This window comes from Chelonoidis abingdonii, chromosome 1, assembly GCF_003597395.2.
Source record: "Chelonoidis abingdonii isolate Lonesome George chromosome 1, CheloAbing_2.0, whole genome shotgun sequence".
Classification (NCBI taxonomy): Eukaryota; Metazoa; Chordata; order Testudines; family Testudinidae; genus Chelonoidis; species Chelonoidis abingdonii.
The window spans coordinates 129,672,912-129,686,403 of NC_133769.1; the positions used below are offsets into that span (position 1 = coordinate 129,672,912).

Genomic DNA, 13,492 nt, shown 5'->3' on the forward strand with positions numbered 1-13,492 from the left:
AACATAACAGTAAGATTCTTAACCATTAATTTATCTGTTTCAAGACTGTTCCTTGCTTTTCTTAGGTAACAAATTTAAATATTGTCTTTGTTTTCATAGGACTTAGTTAAATTCACTTACTTTTGCTATTTATAAACTGTTCAGGTTACCCATGCTAAACCAAACAGGATTAATCAACTCTTAAATGAAAGTTTGCCCAGCTATAAACTGTTCTGGTTATCGGTAATACAAGGAGACAGGAATAATATTACTTGTCTTATGTTACCTAGAGGAGAGCATCCCCACCAAAAGAGGACCCATTCTTAAGGTCTCTCTGTTGAAAGCTGTTCACAGAAAGACATGCAGAAAACATTGTATCTGAAGTAACCATTGGTCACTGTCTGAGTTCTGTTTAGTTTTATCTTATTTTATTTCTCTCTTTGTTGAATAAAATAGTTACAGTTAAGAATTATGATGATTCTACTTGTCTTTAGTAGTGGTGTCAGCTAAGGCATGCCAAGAATCCCAAAGAGTGGGAGTCACCTCCTGGAACTGGCATTAAGAAAGATAGTTACTAAGATCTGGCCCTGCCATTTCTTGTTTCTCTAGATTACAGATAAAATTACTTGGCATGTTAGAACACTCATTTCTATCCCACATACATCAGGGATGAATGGAGTCCCTGGTGTACAGTTATTTCCCAAGTCAATGAGTCAGAGACTTTCAAACCACATAATACATTCTAAAGATGTCAGTCCAGGAACAAGCAAATACAAGTGTCACAAACTCTTGGAAATGGGAAGCAAATGCAGTTCCTGTTCACATAGTAGGAGGATATTGTGACCTTCCCTCAAGGTCTTGTGGGCTTTAAATACTGTTGTCAGATGCTATGGGGGATGACCCAACATGTATTGTCTTCCTCTTTTTAAAGCAGGAAAGCTGGTTTCGTGGTTAAAGCACAAGCCTGGGAGGTTGTGTTCCTATTGACTCTCAGGTTTTAGCCCAAGCTCCCCTACCATCCACGCACAAATCAGTCCCACTTGGGTCAGCAAGCACTCAGGACCTGGGTCCTAGGACCCTGCTGGAGGGGGTAGATCAGAGCCTGAGTCCCACTAAGATTCAGGATCAAGCCCTGTCATTTTGCATTTTGAATGCAGATCAAGCTGCAGACCCAACTCAGAGTCTTCATAATACAGTATTGATGCATTAGCTTGGCTGTGAGACTTAGGTCCAGCAATTGTAAACCCAGGCTTACAGTGCAGTGCAATGACAGTAAAGTGCGGGCTCGGAAAACACTGGCTTACAATGACCTTAGGGTATATCTACCCTGCAGTTAAACACCTATAGCTTGCACGGGCCAGTTGACTTGGGCTCATGGAGCTCAAGGGAAGGGACTGTTTAACTGTGGTGTTGAGATTCAGGGTTGGGCTGCCGTCCGAGCTCTGGGACCTTCCCATCTCAAAGGGTCCTAGGCTCCAGCCCAAGCCCAAACCTCTACCCTGCAACTAAACAGCCTCTTTGCCCAAGTCTCACAAGCCTAAATTAGCTGGCACAGGCCAGCCTTGGGTGTCTAATTGCAGTATAAATACGCTTAGAGGCTGCAGCTTGGAGCAAATTGGACCAAGATATACTCAAAGAAACTGTCATGCAACTGATTAAAAGAGTTCAAGTAAAAATAAAAGCACCTGTCTCCCACACATTTCTCTAGTAAACAGTCATGTGATTAAGGGGGAAGTTGTGAGAGGACATCATTTCTGTGACTAAAGTGTACTAGGAAAGATGCTGCAGCAAAGGCTCAGAATAGGTGTAAAATGAGCACATGAGAGTCCTCCTAAGGGTCAAGGCTGCAGATCTATGTGGGGATGCGATGATGTTGAACACCCAAAATAAGACAGTCGAGCACCCAAGTGTAGTGGCTGGGTGAGGCATGATATGATTGACAGGCTAGGTGTGCTGCACAATGGGCTTACAGGTGTCTAAAGGAAAACATCAGACACAACAGATGTTACAAAGCAGCTGGACTATTCATAACAGCTATTACTAGGGACAGATAGCAAATGCACCTCTGCTGTTTATTGCTGTGTCCATCAAGCGGGCTGTACCTTGATACCATTTCTCAGTACTTCAAAAGACCCAGGCTCCTTCACCCTGATAACCATTGCTGGGTGAACACTGCACAGTCGTGTGTGTGTGTGTGTACAGACAGAGTAGAATTACGCTCATTTTTTTGCACATCCACAAAAGGCCTCATCATTGCAAGTTAGTCCGGAAAAGGGTGTAAACAACAAAGTAATAGATTTTACACTTGATAGCTCATTTTATAGCTTTAAGTAAGTCACAGCAGATTTTTTCCAGATCTGAATCCAAGCTTCTTCAATATTAGGAGGGAGAGTTCTGACTGAGGCTTGATCCAGCAATTAACTTTAATAAGAACATCAAACAGGAATTAGTGAAAAAATTTCATATAACTCTCCCTCTCGATCTGAAGAACACTGTACTTGCATGAACTCACTGAATATTACATTCAGATTAAGGTATATTTCTATTAAATTGCAAAACTGGAAAATCTCTGAGGTAGAAAAGCAAAGTTCTTGCAGGGACAACGGGCCTAGAAATTTGACATAAGGATGTGAAATTGATTTTCAAGTTGCAATCTCTTATTCACGGCTCCCAACAGAAGTGATCAACAAAAATAACAGGAAGAAAAAGCCCCTTTCACACACCGAATCTTGGCAACAAGTAAAACACTACCACTAAAAAAATATGCTGTCATTTGATTACTTCAGTATTTCCTGCACACACCAGGAGGTTGTCCCTCATGCATACTCAGGGTAAGTGGAGCTTATACATTTTATTTTTACATCACTCTTCTGGATATCTATTGCAACTCATCTGAAATTTGTTTCCAGGTTCGAGCTGGGCAGAGTCCAGGAATTAATTACTCTATTTCACACATAAAAAGTGTTGTATTTGAAGATTTCTTACTCACTTGAAAAGAATGTGTAGTGGCTGTTGACCTCTATTTCCCTGCTTGTGTCGTAATGGAGGGAATAATCACACAGAGCTTGCAGGTAAGAGAAAACATTTGAGAGAAGCATAACCTTGAATGGGATAGAATTAGTTATACTGCGCATCCCCCCGAATGGAAAACCAAAGGGAACAATTAACAGAAGATTAGGTCTTTGCAAGTTGCCTCTTCTCTAAAGCATCTTTTGAGTGATTGTGTTATACCAAGTCTACAGGACAACTCTACACAGCCAGATAATTCCACTTACCACTAATCTGGGATTCTGAAATGAAAAAAATGCTAGATTCTTTTCTTCTAATGGCAGCCATACCAGTTTAGGCTATGACTTTGTCAGGTCACACACCTGAAGTCTTTTGGATTTGCTCAATATTTGGATAGAAATCCCAAGCACAGAAGCAGTATTGGTCGTTTGCTGGGTCTCAGTCTTCCTGCTGAGAAATTTTAAACAAACTGTAGAGCCGTGATTCCTGACTTCTGCATCACTGTCCTGTGAAAGGCTTTTCCCATCAACATATCTACCGTTTCTCAGGGAGGTGGATTAATTACACCAGTAGGAAAAGCTCTCCTGTCAATAATATTTTCTTCACTAAAGCACTACAGAGGCGCAATTGCCCCAGTGCAGCTATGCCTTTGTATGTGAAGACAAGCCCCTAGACCATTTCCACTGGGGTTGCATCAGTTTCTGAGCAGAGGTTCTTTGTTTCCTACCAGATATTTCACTTTATGCCTCAGACTGCTTGGTTTGCTACACTGGCATCAAATTGTTCTGGAGACTTTCTTTGTTGTTTCTCTGATGTACATTCAGCCATCATCACTCTGGCTCTCATCAGCCTTAGTTATACTGCAGGGTGACCCCAACACACCCCTATTATATTTCTCCCAGAAATGTATGTCCTGTTCTGCCCAGCCCCTGCTGAACAATACAAGTTTTATAAAGTTTATTATGTCTTTAATATGCACACAAACTTGCCACCCTAAATGGAATTTTCTAGACACTCCAATTTAAACACTGGATTAGCTAAAACAATAAAACAAGTTTATTAAATACAAAGAGAGAATTGAAGTGAGTATCAGTAATGAAGCATAAGAGTCAGAAATGGTTACAAGAAAAATAAAGACAAGACATTTACTACTGCCTAACTTGACAAACAATATCAGATTCAAGCACAGTTTCTCACCCTGTGCTTTCAGCAGTCTTACTGACCAAACCTTCTAGGTCAGAACCCCTTCTCCCAGAATCCAATGATGGCTTCATTTGTTACTTCAGGTGCAGTGAATTCAATGGGAAGGGAGAGAGAGAGAGCAGTGCCTTGGGTGTCCCTCCTTTTTATAGCTTCAGTCCCCCTCTTGTAACACATTTCCAGCTGGGTACCAGGAGACAAAAGGTCTATGTGGAAGGATGATCTCTGCTGCTTTTTTCTCGCCTATTTTGAGCTTCCTTTGTTTACCTTCCTGCCTGATGACTCGGTTTACTGCTTTTACAGGCAAATTAAGCAGAGCACACATTCCTTTGTTTAAGACAGTCCTGTTTGCCAACCTCGGTTTGGAACATGTGTTATTAACACCATAGAGTGGAATCTTATAACTTCACATACAGTGTTGCCACACGTATTTTATCAGGATGATACTGATCAGCAAAGTAAGAGTTTTCAAATGAGACCTCACATGGCATACTTTGTACAAAGATTATTACAATACTGTGTAGTGTGTGAATATAGGAGTATATTCTGTCATAATAATATTTACCCACCTACCTCAAAATAAATGTGTGTAGAATAGGGTAATAGCCCCTCACCTGAGCATTGTAAGGATAATTACATTAAAGATAGTGGGATGTTGAGATACAACAGTAATGAGGGCAAAGTAAGTACTTAAAACAGACAGATACTCTGTGAGGATTAATTAGTTCTTCTGTACAGTGCTTTGAACATTTAAAATGATATATCCATGCTAATCCATACAAACATTTGAGCTATTCACTGGAGTTAAAAAGGAAAGCTCTTGTACAGTATGTATCTTAAAAATGCCTCTGGCAGCTCTCAAAATTTTAAGCTCAACTATACATACTCATTTTGAGCCACAAATACAGAGACTATTGTCATTGTGCAAAAGATATTAAACAATGTAAAACATTCTAGAGCAAATATCTGGTTGTGACAATCTCCTGTTGCCTTGCTAAGAGGGTTCGGTGCAATGTTTGTTTTCTCAAATGTTGCATTTTCAGGAGCGTATAGAAAACAACCTTTCTTACAATTCAGCCTGAAGGAATAAGGGCTAAGCTATTTTGGGAGATGAGAGATAAGCAAAGCAGAAAACCTTTTCAGAGATTTGTCTTGACTTGCAAGGTATTTTCTTTAATGAAAGAATTCAAACAATGGTCAGAAATGCTCTGTCAATTTAGATTTGTTTTCAGACAAAACTCGCTCGCACAGCCCTCCTACCAAAATAGGCCTGTTTGGATTAGATTCCTGAGTGTTGCTCTTTGACTTTCAGGATTAAAAACTAGTTAAGAGGCAGAAAACAAAGAATGAACAGAAATAAATGGACAATTCAGAGCACAGACAGAGATTAGTAGTTTCACCAGGGAATATTGGTTCAACATTTTATTAGGATCTGAGTCCAGATCCAAACTTTTCTAAAGCTGACAGGAGGAGTGAAAGGTTTAGAGCCAGGATTTTTGTGTTTGAACCCATCCCTTATATTTATTAATTGTCTGGAACATAGGGTGCATAGCAAAGTGGCAAAATGTGCTGAAAACTCAAAATTAGTCACGGCTTGGGAGAATGTCCAGAAATTAGGTAACTGGGCAATATAATGGCAGATACATTTCTGTATAGATCTGTTCCAGGTAAAATACAACTGTTCTCATACACACTGATGGGTTTTAACTCTGTTGTAACTTCCCAACACAATGATCCAGGAAGCCATCCTGAATAAATGAAATAAGAGGGTGTGTTGCAGCTAGTAAGATGTTAGGCTATATAGAAAATGTCATTGTACAAAATTGATGCTACAGTATATCCTCATTTTGAGTACTGCAATTAGTCCCCTAATTTCTGAAAGGCTATAACAGGAACAGAAAAGAACAATAATGTTTTTAGGATTGTGCTAATTTATTGTGGGGAAAATTCATTCCTGTGCAGACCTCCAGCAAAAATCTCAGGCTTCAATCCCTGACATAGGATTTATGTGGGACTGAAGCAATTCATAGGACTTTTGCTGGCCATTTCACCTTGCGAGAGGGAAATCTGGCAGAGGTGGCTAATTTGGGGGAGAGTTTGGGTGGATGGGATCAGTGGATGCTGGGTTACAATCTCACACCAGTTCTACACTCATGTCATTCCATTGACTTCATTGGTTTATATCAGTGTAAGTGAGATCATAATTCTCTTCTAACCAGATTCTTTTATTGCTGCTTATCACTGTAGCATTTGAGTGTTTTCCAGAGCGCATTGAGTGATATGACTACCATCTGTCATGTATGGTTCTTTCTCACCTCCCTTTCTTGAAGCATAAATTTTGTGGGATTTTTTTATTTGAATTTTGGGAAACTGATAAAATGGCTCATTTTTTGTGGGATAGTGACAGAACTAACTGAGGTGAAGAGTGGGCAAGTTACACAGTGTGACAAAGATCATGGGCCCAACGGAAGGGTGGCAGCCACAGATGAGTCACAATTGGCTTCTTCTGACTCAGAAGCATCTAGCTGGGAAACAAAGTTGGGTCTTCCCAGAAGGGGTGGTGAGGCTGCTTAAACTACAGGGGGTAAATATCCCATCACACAGCAGGGGCCAGTACCCACTATCTCCAGAAGCTACTTTTACAAAAAGGGCAGTATACAAACTAATATCCTTAAACGCTTGCTGTTTATTATTTATTAATTTTTAAAGGTAATGTTGGCTTTTAGCTTATGCAATAGAGGGTCATGCATTGAGCTTCAGAGATCCTGGGTTCAGTTCCATCCGCTGGTGTTACCTTTGTATGCTGATTTGTAACAGGGACTTGATGGATTAGGTTGTTGGTACAGTCTAGCTCTCCTATAGAGGCAAATCATGAGGTCCTTAATTCATTTTTAAGGGCGGAGGGATAGCTGAGTGGTTTGAGCATTGGCCTGCTAAACCCAGGATTGTGAGTTCAATCTTTGAGGGGCCCATTTAGGGATCTGGGGCAAAAATCTTTGTGGGGATTAGTCCTGCTTTGAAGGGGTCAGCAACCTTCGGTATGCAGCTCACCAGGGTAAGCACCCTGGCAGGCCAGGCCAGTTTGTTTACCTGCTGCATCCGCAGGTTTGGCCAGTCATGGCTCCCACGGGCCACAGTTTGCCATTAGGCCATAGAGGGTGGCGGGAAGTGGCACAGGCTGAGGGATGTACTTGCCACAGCTTCCCACCACCCTCATTGGCCTGGAACAGCGAACCGTGGCCAGTGGAGCTGCAATCAGCCATTCCTGTGGACGTGGCACATAAACAAACTGGCCTGGCCCACCAGGGTGCTTACCCTGCCAAGCCCTGGACTAGATGACCACCTAAAATCCATTCCAACCCTGATATTCTATGGATTAAAAGTGGTTTGTATAATTGTTAGATGATCCCAAACATATAGTAAAAGCGATGACTTTGCAAATAGCCCCTAAAGGAGGGGACTTGTGATGGTTCTTCCTGTTTGGCTCATTCAGAGTCTGTGTACTGCTGCTGACTTAGTGAATATTTGCTGCTCTAAATAAAGCCTGAATTCAAATCCAAATACTGCAAGCATGCTTCATAATTAGGAGGGAACCAAACTCCGGGGATGTTTGTGTGCAGGAGATTAAGGGAATGCAGAGTTGGAGGAAGCTGTTCTTGTTTCCCTCACTGCTCTGGTTTAGGCAACTTTCTGCAGAGTTCTCCTCATACCTTCTATGGGTCATCTTAATTATCGCTTCAAAAGTCTTTTTTTCTCCTGCTGATGATAGCTCATCTCAATTGATTAGACTTTTCCTGTTGATGTGCATACTTCCACCTTTTCTCGTTCTCTGTATGTATAAATATCTCCTGTCTGTGTGTTCCATTCTGTGCATCCGAAGAAGTAAACTGTAGCTCAGGAAAGCTCATGCTGAAATAAATTTGTTAGTCTCTAAGGTGCCACAAGAACCTGTTCTTTCTCCAGAGTGCCACAAGTTGCTGGGGTCTAGCTGGTAACAAACACAGGTACCAGCATGGGTTGCAAGAAGTAGATCTTTGGGGGGAAGGGGTGTGTTGGGGGGGGCGGGGAGTTGCAAAGACGTTGATCTTTGGTGGGTGAGGGAGAAGAGTGGGGCAAGAAGTTGAACTTTGATGATTTGGGGGAAGCTCTGTATATGATTTCGAGCTTGTACCAGTTCTAAACAATCTGCATAGGAAACATCGCGAAGAGAGATACTGTGTTGCAGCACTGGTATTGCTAACACTTTTAAGTGTGTCCCAAGGTGGGTTTGTTTACACCTTCCTTTTGGGATCTGAGGGTAAGTAACAATAATAAAAAAATAATAGCGATCATGAATAAAGTGCCCAACGTTTGCTTTCACAGAGCTTCATGAAATCACCCCCTCGCCGGCCAAGAGACACGGGGCAAATCGCATCCATCTCCCACCCCAAACCCTTATTTCCAGCAGGACTCTCGCTCCAACCCTGGAACGCTGAATGTTCTGAGTGACGGTTCCGGGCCCCAATCAGCCGGAGCCTGTGGGCTGCGTTCCAGCCCCTCCCCGGCTCTCTGTGGCCGTTCCCCGCGGGGAGGGAGGTCTCTGGAACTGGCGTGACGTAAGCTCTCAGCTCAGTCTCTGCTTGGATTCCCCTGACATGGTGTGAGAGCGGAGGGCGAGCCCAGGACGGGGAGAGGGGCGATCCATGGTTTACAAGGCTGCCCAGGGAGAAAGTGCCGCTCTCAGCCTGCGAGAAGGTGTAGCAGAACTTTTGGGAAGGGACTTGCTTGTTTTCCACCCAGGTAAGGGGGTCTGATTGCACTTTGGTGGAAGTCAGGAAAAGAGGGTGGTATTGCAACACCCTGCTGTCTGCAGCTGCTATTCCTGGGGCTCAGCTTCCCTCTGCAACTCCTGCTCCTCCTTCCAAAACAAAACCAGTCACTTTTCCTTCTCTCTTGGCCTTTGGGTTTCTTTATTTTAACCCACTTTAAGCGCAGGGCTGTTCAGTAACGGATCGTGCAAAGCTACTAGTGAAGGGTGGTGAGAAAGTACCTAATTCAGTCTGCCGTATAACATTACGGTGTTTGTGTTTAATGGGAATATTTCTGTAGAAGGTTTGTTTGCAGTAGTTGGAAGGATTTGGTTGAGGGGAGATAACAGAGTCTGAAGGAAAATGCGGGGAACTTGCAGCCAGAAAAACGGGGGGTGGGGGGTGGGAAGAGTGAGTGTGCTTTGTAGTACATTTCAAATCTGGTGTTTCTGAGCATCTCTGTGTGTTTTAAATTGTTTCTTTCTCTGGAGAAATGGAGGAGGGAGGATTTCTTGAAAAAGAAAACCTGTTGCCTTCAGGTGCCATGAGTTTCTGGATTCAGGCTCACACCATATTATGTGGGGAAAAAAGAACAGGAAGCATTAGTTGGTTATAATGCTGTCTCAGATAACATAATTAATTTGTTGCAGTTTAGGGACTGAGACTCTGGTTCTCAATGAAATCATCTAATAGAAGAAAAATTTATTAGCATTGTAGGTTCTATGGTCCCCAAAAAAGACTACAAGTGATTTTTGTGTAATTAAAAATCTGCTCTCAATAAGTTATTTGCATTCTGTGGGATGCTGTGTGAAATTCAGCTACATGTGTTAATTGCAAACCTTTCTTTAGATCTAATGGAAAGCAGCCTCTTGGGAAAAACTTCAGTTGAACAGCACAAATATTCCTGCTCATCTCAGTCACTTCTCACCTCCCCCACCCTTAATTTTAACACAGGAACATTTTCTGTTGCTTTTAAAGTTCTGCTCTGTCTGGAAAATGAAGGGCTTATGTGAACATAGATGTCTTTATTTCCCTTCTTGCCTGTAAAACTGGAGGCCACAGTAAAGTTAGGAGAATGTCTGGGTATTGCTTAATCATTGCAGCAAGACAAATCCACCTTTTGACTCCTAAAATATGGTAAAGGTTGAGCTACCTGTGTCAGGTTGGTAGGTAATAAACTGTTCAAAATTTTAAAAGCTACACCTGCGTGTGTTACTTCTACTTCTTGACTTTTATTTTAGAGATTGTGTGGCCACTCAGTGGGGGAAGGGAATAGCTTTGTCCCATCAACAGGCATTGCCTGTTTCTGAATCTTTAGCCAGGGTTTAACTGAAAGAGTATAGGGTGATGAGTCATGTTTCCAATTCCAGTTTGCTTTCCTTAGTCCAAAGGAAAGTAACCCCCTTTCCTCTCCACCTTGTGTCATCTCCACAAGGGAATGGGAATCAGTTTCACTGTGAATAAATGGCTAGCTGACACCCAGACTCATGGCTAGACTGGTGTATACCGAATGGCATCATCGCCAGCCCTGCCGATGGGAATGAAAACTGGATGTGATTTGTGCTCCTCATCAGGGTATGTCTGTATTGGGAAAGTAAACAGGTGATGACAAAATTTAGACTACTGGACTCTTTGCTGACTAGCCACTTAATAGGCTTGAAAAATGAAGTTGATTAGAAGGGCTAAATTTAAACATGCCATACTTCTGTTACTGCATAATACAGTGCATTATAGCAGGAGGGTTGAGAGTGAATCTGTGTTTGGGTTGCCATACTGTGGGCACCAGAGTGTATTTATAGACAGTCACTAGCTACAAGCCATGGAGAGAGACCGCTTTTAGGAGAGTGGTGGGGAAAAGGCGTTCTTATGTTTAAGCTCTAACAATTCTGGGATTTAGTAAGACTCTTCCAAATACAACCACTAAAATGCTAGGTGCACCTTGAATTAGCAGTGTTTCCCTCTCCAGGGCCTGCTCTACGCACAGTTCTTATATAACTATTTTGATTAAGCTTTTTTGCAACAATATTTATACCAGTACAACCCCTAGCGTGGATGCAGCTATTCCAGTATAAAGATGCTTCTAACTGGTATAGCTTATTTACCTTCCCTTATGGCAACAGTTATGCTGGTGTAACTGTATCCACACAAGGGGGATTGTATCCCTTTGACTCTTAAACATAGATGCTTGTCTATGCACAAGAGTTGTATTGTTTTAACTACACCTATACAGCTATACCTATATAGATAACGTTCAGTTATCTTGGGAGCTTTCAAAGGCTTTGCTGGTTTGGTTTGACCCCAGAAAGGAATCAGTATGTTCATATGTTCTTATGTTTGACCCCAGAAAGGATTTCAGTAGTAAAATGTGGAAGTGGCTTGTTGGAGAGACAAAGGGGATGAGTTAATATCTTTTATTGGGCCACCTTCTGTTGGTGAGTTGGTGCCATAAAAGATATTACCTCACCCACTTTGTCCCTCTGATATCCTGGCACCCGCCTGGCTACAACTACAGTGCATAAGTCGTTCTTTGTGGCACATACTGAAATGGCAGCAGGGCTGAGCAAAACAAATATCTGCATTCCTCAAACTGAGTCCTCAAAGGGAACATGTTCTTCATGCTTCTGTGATCAAATATCTGACAATAAAATATCTTGCTGTGTCAAATCCAGATTTATTGGTTCTATTACAGGCAAGAGTCAGAGCTTAAGAATTTACATTGCTGAAGAGCAAGTGTGACTTCTAATTTTTGGTAATGTCATAAGTGTAGATTTCAATAAAATCAGTAGCAAGGTAATCAGTGAGGCAGTGTTATAGCACTGGGTTGGGAACCAGGAGACCTGGGTTCTGTTCTTTGCTCTGATGCTGACTTGATGTATCAAGGAGCAAAGAATCCTGTGGCACCTTATAGACTAACAGACATTATGGAGCATGAACTTTCATGGATGAATACCCACTTCGTCAGATGCGTGTTGACATGCATCTGACGAAGTGGGTATTCACCCACAAAAGCTCATGCTCCATAATGTCTGTTAGTCTATAAGGTGCCACAGGATTCTTTGCTGCTTTTACAGATCCAGACTACCACAGTTACCCCTCTGATACTTGATGTATCAAGTCTTCTAAGCTCTGAGTGCCTCACTTTCCTCAGGTCTGGACTGAGGATGATAATATCTACCTTGCAGGGATGTTGTGAGGCTCAGTCCATCCTCTCCTGGAAAGTGATACGTATTGCATTATTTATTAATTCATAACTTGGATTTTAAAAAAAAACTCCTGTTTTCAGATACTGATATGATAGTAAATAGGTATTCTATTGCTTACTGATTAAGATTGGTGTTATTGGTCTTGAAATATAAAGTTTGTTACTTTTCTCCTCAAAGTCAATGGGAGTTGCATGTGTTTATCTGAGAGCAGAGCTTGGCCTGGAGGGTGACGATTCTCTAGTTTCAGTGGCGTTATGTCAGTTTTTGAAGCATGCTTCCTTTGAGCAAGGCAGTGTTATGCTTAGCGTTCATTAACCCTCTTACATGAATGTCATGGATGGCCTGAGCCAGTGTTCAAATCCAGTGTATTCATAGCTGGATTTTGGTTTGGTCCCATTTCTAGTTAGTGTTGCATTTAACAGCTTGACTGAAGGATATTTAAGTGGGTCCATCCTGCCCACTGGCATTAAAAAAGAAATCCATATTCCTTTATTTAAAGTTTGGTGTGTTGTAGTATTTCTGGTCAGTAATATTAGTTTACTGAATACCTGTTAAATTTAGTATCAGAGGGGTAGCTGTGTTAGTCTGGATCTGTAAAAGCAGCAAAGAATCCTGTGGCACATTATAGACTAACAGACGTTTTGGAGCATGAGCTTTCGTGGGTGAATACATCTGACGAAGTGGGTATTCACCCACGAAAGCTCATGCTCCAAAATGTCTGTTAGTCTATAAGGTGCCACAGGACTCTTTGTTAAATTTAGGGGACATACGGAGACAATTTATGCTCTATAAACAACTTGAAGTCAGTGGAGTTACATGAGGTATAAGTCAGCACTGAATTTGGTCCATTCTGCTACCTGGGCTGTCCTCTGCTCTGTGCCACAGGGGCATGAGGTGTTGGTAAAACTCCTTCCTTCCTAGCTCCACCTACCACCCCCATTCATTACTACCACTAAACTGCTCTGTAGCCCAAACACATCCCTCCCACTGGGAAGGATCTACATGACAGAAGGCCTTTGGGATTCACATCTTCCACAGTGCATCCTGGCTGCATACTCAACCATTCCCTGCAGAGCTCAGCTTTACGCAAGGGGTCCACATCCTGCATGGCCCGCTGAGGCCCTGCTTCCCTCACCTGGTGCAGGGGAAATGCCTGAATTGTACTGCCAAGGGAAGCCTCTGCAACCACAGATTTTGCCCTTGATATATACACCTGTTCCCTCTAAATTCTTGATCAAGACCCCCTTCCCCGAGAATTCACCCTAGAGTTTAGGTAGAGCCCTTAGATGGTGAGCTGTTTGCAGAAGGGATCTT

At 42.2% G+C, this 13,492-nt stretch overlaps 1 protein-coding gene across 11 annotated transcripts in view; it reads left to right on the forward strand.

Annotated features, from left to right (window-relative positions):
* Nucleotides 1–8,798: 8,798 nt before the first annotated feature.
* The window catches only part of PPFIBP1 (PPFIA binding protein 1), a 191,680-nt gene continuing 186,986 nt past the window's right edge, over nt 8,799–13,492 (forward strand). For 10 of the 11 annotated variants that reach the window (XM_032775922.2, XM_032775924.2, XM_032775925.2 and 7 more), the window contains exon 1: nt 8,810–8,967. The gene's annotated coding sequence lies outside the window, so the exon portion shown is untranslated. Of the gene's footprint in view, nt 8,968–13,492 lie in introns of all 11 variants that reach the window. The other variant, XM_032775923.2, reaches the window with a different exon arrangement.